Below are 6,757 nucleotides of genomic sequence, written 5' to 3'. Positions count from 1 at the left end.
CCGTGATTATCTTCAGCACGGACACGGGAGCCTGATTTTGGGGTAATCTCGGTGTTAGCATGTCCCATGAAGTGTGGCTTCCTCCACCGAGGAGAGTGGGCAAGGTGCACACCCAGACACGTGGTCACCTGGGCACTTCCCTGGCTCCGGCGACAGAGACGTCATCACCCACAGCCCCAGGCGCTTTCCCGTCCAGAAGCCAGGTGACGCAGAACAGCCGGGTGGCAGGGACGGAGCCCATCCTGAGGGCTGCCTTTCCCTGGGAGGGCTCCACTCCCTGCGAATAATCCAAGTGCATTGTGGGGTCTGCGCGGGGGGCTGGAGGTACAGCTCTTAGACGAGCTCTCTTCCCTTTTCCTTCTTTTGGAGGGAGAAAATAGGAGGGGATGACGGACTCTTCCCATTGTCCCCTGGACACGTGTGTCCCCACTACAGATGAAAGAAGTGAACTGATCGGCTCATAAGAAGTAGGAATGTTGCCTAGTAAATTTCTACCTTTTTTAAAAGTACTTAAAAAATTCCCCTAAGAGAGCTCCCCTAGAGTCTTGCCAGCATGTTGACAAGTTGGGCTCTGACTTAGCGGTCTCGTCTACCCAGACTTCCACCAATCCAGGAAGCTGTTCACGGGCCACCACCATGACGGTTAGTCCTCCCTTCCTGGGTGGACTGGTGATGTTCCGATGCCCTCTGTCCTGTCACTTCCACCTCTGCCCGGAAATTCCCTGTATGCACGACTCTCCCCGCCAGACTGGGAGCGGCTTGAACACGTCTGAGCTGTGCATCCGGAACAGCCAGGACACGGCACATACTAGGTGCTTAATAAATGTTCCCTAAATAAAGAGGACATTCATCCTGAGCAGTGACCAGACTGAGGGAGCTCTTTTCTAGGGCATATCATTATTTATGTGAGATTGGCATGCCCCATGGAATATTATCGCAAGTGTTGGAACATCACTTCTGACTGCCAGAGTCCAAAAAGTAAGCGTCCTTGTAGACATCGTCAAAGGTCCCACAGGGAAGTCCCCAGGCTTGCAGGGAGGGCTTTGCAGAAAGGCGTGCCCCTCGCTCAGTTTCTGTGGTGTTGACGTCATAATCCCTTTTGCTATTTAATACTCGGTCACATATATTTACAATGTTTTTTAAATTTCAAAAGAGAAGTGGGTGTCTCCTTGTGTGAGACAGAGGCTGTCAACAAAATTTGTTCAAAAGAACAGAACGAGTGAGGTCTTGACCGCAGCCGCTTTCCCGCTCCCCTGCGAGATGACCTCCTGGGGGCGTGCGGGGCAGCTAGTCTGTGTAACAGCCTTGGTCACATGTTGAGGATGGGATGAGCCCATCGTTATTCACCTGGCAGATGCTTTTGAGGGGTTCAGATTAAACCTTGTAGCTAGTGGTAACAATTCAGGGAACAGAATCTTGCTACTAAGGAAGGCTGAGGCTTCTAAGGATTGTTACAAAGATAAAAAGGTAACACCTCAAAAATGTACTTTTAAGAATCATTTGATGCCTCACCTTTACGTTCTGACTTGTTGTCGGGTCTGACTATAAGGGTTTTCTCTCTGACTTCTTTTACCTTACGCCAGCTGTCAAATTTATCCAACACCAGCTTCCTCCGGATGTGACACGTCTCCCACCGGTGGTGGGCGTTGTGGGCTGGGTGAGCTCTCAGCGTAAACTGTCTGAAAGGTGGAACTCTGTGACAACAAATTGTCTTGCAAATGCCAAATTACAAGTTTCTCATGTGGTCTGATATTTTGAGTGAAACACGTCCACCATTTCGACCTTCTGTGAAAAGGCTGATTCTCATTATCGTTTTTGGCCAATAATTCCCAGGCAAAGCTATGTAATAAAAAAAGAGAGGCTCGTTTAGAAAAATATGGCACATTTGAAAATAGGCTAAAGAGGTTTCCTGCTGGCTGATGAGGCATTTTTTGGGTTGTTCCTCAGGAGAATAGCTAATAACTTAGTTTCCAAGGATCACACCTGGATTGCAGAGAAAAAGTTAACTTTGTTTTTAGTTTATTAAGCCAAATGATTGCAGATTTCACAATTTATGCTGACAACAAGACTAGCTTATAAATGGGTGCTGATATGGGGCAGCTTTTGTTGCTCAGATTTCTTCAAAGAAATTCTCCTACCACGGAGGGGTTGTCAGAGGCAGTACATTTTGGTTGCTACTAATCTGCTAAATGTGAATGAATAGTCCTGAATCCTTTTAAAATCTGACTCGGTACCCTGGAACGCATACAGCGTCTTTTCTGATGTTTTTAATTTCTATCCGTTGGAATCCACCAGCAGTTAATAGTTGAGAATGGTATTTCTTTTTCAGTTGTCGAACTTCAGAAATTAATAGGCCCTGATCAGAAATGTAAAATTAAGTGTCAGCAGCCATTTTCGATGATCCATAGAGGCTGTGACAGCGCCAGGGTATGCGAAGGATTGACTGTATCCAGTTCTCCAACATGATCGGCTCCTGTGAAAAGGAGTTCCTGATGGGAAAGCAACTCATCTTCATCCCTCTCCTCAGGAATGAAAACACACGAAGCTTGCCCTTTTGTAATGTAAACAGAAAATTATGCCTCCAACACAAAGCCCGGCCGTTAAGAAGGCAGCTTTTATTCCCCCTCCTAACTCGGGAACACAAGGCAGGAGCCCGGTGTAACTCCAGCTGTTGCCAGGGGGAGGGAAGAATGGGGCTGGCCACATCTGGGCTGGCGTCTTTGAAGAGGCACTTAATCTGCAGGCTGAGCTACGCTAAGCCTCTTGGCTTTTCTTTGCTGCTTCTCAGGCTAACGCTGCTTCTGGAAAGCTGTAGTGACTTCATGTCAACGGGGGAGACGAAGGAACAATTACGGACAGTGATACCAGAACGCACTGTGGACAAAAATAAAGGGCAGGACAAAAGCGCCCTTCCTTGATCAATCCAGCAGAAGATTCGCTTTATGCGGCTTGAAAGGTGCAGGACCCTGGCCTCTGGAACAAAGTATTGAGAGCCCCTCATTTGGAGAGGGGGGGGCGTGTGTGTGTGTGGAGGCGGAAGGGCAGTGAGCCGGCCCCCCCGACAGGTGCACAGGTGTCTGCTTTGATTCTGATCTCGTTGCTCTGGTCGTCCAACGGCTCCACAGAGTTTGGTTGATAAAATGTGCACGTTACGTGAGATGAGGTCTCAGGTAGAAGGATCGAGAAGCTAGCTCAGAAACGCTCCTTGGCTGGTGCTTGGAGAAGGGGAATTTCTTTCTGCCATGTTGAATGGCCACCTCACCAAAATGATGTTGAATTTCTTTCATCTTCTAAATGTTGCTGCGTGGGAGGCCCTGGTGGCATGGCCCAGCACGGCAGAGGCCGAAGCAGCAGGTTGGCGGCGCCATTCTTGAGACTAGCTCCTGCTGTAGCTTAATCATGCACCTAGACTGTGGGGTCAGTGTCCCCTCCTCTCATGTCAGCAGTGACTGCTCACTTCTGTGTTTCATACACGCCCAGGGTGAACCGGAGGTGGGTGACGCAGGCTTTCCCAGGCAGGCGGCCTCCCCGAGGAAACTCAGACGGCCTGTCAGCCTCATCCTCAGGGGTGCCTTCATCCACCCTCGGCTGAGGACAGTGGGACTGCTGGTGGCCCCTCCATGCACGTCCCCTCAGCTCAGGTCCCTCTAGTTCCTGTCCCCTCAGCCCACATCCCCTCAGCTCGTGTCCCCTCAGTGTGCCCCCCAAGCTCCCACCCTCTGCTTTGCACACAGTGTCAACTCTGTCTAGGAAGCCTCATCTCACCAGCGTTTGGCTGATCCGTTGAGAACACCTCCTCCACGGATACTTCCGTGAGCTTTCTGGCTGGAAGTAGTTGTGTTCTGCTCTGAAGTCATGTGCTATGTCTTTATCCCTTTAGCTCACTTTTTACCTTCCAGTACATTTATTTACCAAAGTCCTCTTTCAGACTGTAAATTCTCCAAGAGCAAGAACCAAATGTTTTCCGGCTTTCTCTGTCCAACAGCGTGCGGGTCCCAGAGCGCCTGAGCAGTGGCCTGTGTGTTCTCAGGGAATGTCTGCAGAACGAACTGACCGGGATGTGAGTCACGTGGAAGAAGGCAGCTGCTGGAGTGGCTTGAGGGAGGAAGAGGAAGGGCACAGGCAGGTGAGGTGGCGGCTGGCCCTGACACTTCCTGGGGGCAAAGACAGAGGAGTTTTGGAAGTTTGGAAAGTTAGTTTCAGCTCCAATTCCTTGGCTCCCTTTGGCAAACAACCTCAGGGCAATAATTGTTTTCGTCTGGATTTAAAGACAGAATCGTTAGGACTTGACCAAGAACAAGGTTTCAGGGTTTTTCCCCACTGTCAGGATGTACACTGGGCGTCTCCACGGAGGTCCTTTCAGAGTCAGCACTTCTGTACCCGTGGGTGTTGGTGGAGGAACATACCTATGAGTGAACAGCACTTTGGAAAGTTACCGTGGCTATTTCTCCATTTCCTGAGCACAAAATGGCTTTCTTTTTGAAAGTAGACATTTTCAGGCCATTAACTCCTTATGCAGACTCACCGTTGCAGTGGATTTGAAGAGGGGCTGAGAGAAGCACTCTCACTGTCGGGAAAGTGGGGACGTGTGTGCAGCGGAGGGCCAGGCTGAGGGAGCCCGGCGCCTGGGTCTGTGAGCTGCACTTGCCTTGTGACGGGAGGGCCCTGCTTGAAACAGCCATCAGATTCCTCCCTTCATCCCATCAGTAAACGTCGGTTAAGGGCTCTCGACGTTGCAGATGGAGAGATTCCACTCTGCTCTCATGGGGCTTAGAGTCTGGTTCTGGTAAATGCTCAGAAATAAAAATGGGACAAAGCAGGTGAGTGTGCAGAGAGAAGGAATAATGTTGTGTAGCGTGGCTTGGGTGAACCAGTCCCCACCTAGGAAAGTGGGTCCCAAATGAGACCTTCTGTGAGGTTTCTGTTACATCCTGACACTGTGTGAAGCAGTCAAAAAGGGGAAATGCATATAATGAAAGTTTTCCTGTCTTCCCTTGCAAGTCATGAATCAGAGTACTTCTCCAGTGGAAGAGGGAGATGTTGAAGACGTGGGCAGGTTGGGCTGCAGTGTGGGTGGGTCAGAGCTGAGGGACTAGAGGTGGGGGACCTCAGGAGGAGGCGACGACTATGAATGTGAGAAGCTCCTAGGGCTCGGCCGGAGTGGAGGGCAGTGCAGTGGGCAGTGGACTCTCCTGGGCTCCATCTCCTTGTGAGAGCCCTCTGCTCGTTACTCTTTATTGGTTCTGGAAAATAGAGTGTTTAATAAAAACAGTATTTTTAATGTATAATGGCTTTATTATTGTTATTCTCCAATAAATGAACAATATTTTAAAGACCTCTCAGTTTTAAATTCTGATGTGATAAATAAAGATAGATATTAACCAGCATGAAGAAAAACTCTCTGGGGTCCTCAGTCCTTTTGAAGAGTGTGGAAAGGTCTCCCCGAACAGACTGAGAACCACTGTTTTAAATTGTTTGGGAAATTCTAGTTAATCATTAAGTCAAGGCAAGAAATAAAAGATACAATTGTTGGAAAGAAAACAAAATTATCCTTTTCTACCTAAAAATGAAGAAGAAACAAGTGGGAACTGATTTAAAGAACAATAAAATTAGACTAAGAAGTTAAGAGACAAGTATCGAAATATTAACAATTTTCTTATATAACCTTAATAATCCATATGGAAATATAAGGAAAAAAATTCTTATATATGTTATAAAATGTCTAAACTGAGGACAGTAAGATATGAGTCAGAACGCATGAAGAACACCTCAAACCTTACTGAAAACAATCAGAAAGATTTGAGTAAGTGGAAAGATACACTGTATTCTGGATGGGATCACAATATTGGAAAGTTATGGATTACCAAGGCTGATTTATAGGTTTAATACACTTCCAATAAAAGTTTCAACAGGATTCTTCTTGGAACTTGACAAACTGATTTAAAAAAATCAGACCTACATGCACTCACACACACACATACGTATGAACACAACCGCACGGAGATAGTCTCAGCATTGTCTACAGCAGCTTCAAGTTGGAAGCAAACACATGTCCATGTTAGAGGATTGAGTAAATACGTTGTGACTGGCCACATGGTGGAACGCCATGTAACTGGTTGTAGGAGAAATGGGAAGCAGTGATGATATATTGTTGATGACATAGAAACAATAAAGGCAGGTTACAGAATAGTTTGTGTGGTATAATTTCATTTTTGTAAAAAAAAAAGCACTCTGTTTATGGGAATGACAGTATATATACTAAAATGTTGTCAATTGTTATTTCTAGGTGAATTGTGCTTCCATCTTCGTATTTTTCTTTGTTTTTGATAATTCTATAATAACTGTGGATTTTGTTAGAGGGAAATGCTTATTAAAAACTGAAAAGACAGAGACATTTTCCTATTGCTATCATCTTTCTGGTACTTTCTGTGCTCCAGAAATGCTTCACGACAGAGCTTATTACTTTACCCTCCTGAGTTACTCAGTCCCAGCGCTAAACCTTTTTTCGAGGGAGGAAACTGAGGCACTCACCAGCTAACCTTGGAGTCAGCTCTGACAGCTGGGAGGTTTTCATCCTGGGGGGCAGGTCACCAGTCTGCAGGGGCACACAGGCCTCAGAGGGTTGCTGAGTATCCTTGTGCAACTTCCTCCCTGCTGCAGACACACACACAGAGGGACACACACACAGACACACACACAGACTCACACACATTAAACACAGACACACATAGACACTACACACAGACACACACTACTC

This window comes from Diceros bicornis, chromosome 16, assembly GCF_020826845.1.
Source record: "Diceros bicornis minor isolate mBicDic1 chromosome 16, mDicBic1.mat.cur, whole genome shotgun sequence".
NCBI lineage: Eukaryota > Metazoa > Chordata > Mammalia > Perissodactyla > Rhinocerotidae > Diceros > Diceros bicornis.
This window is presented reverse-complemented; position numbering follows the sequence as displayed.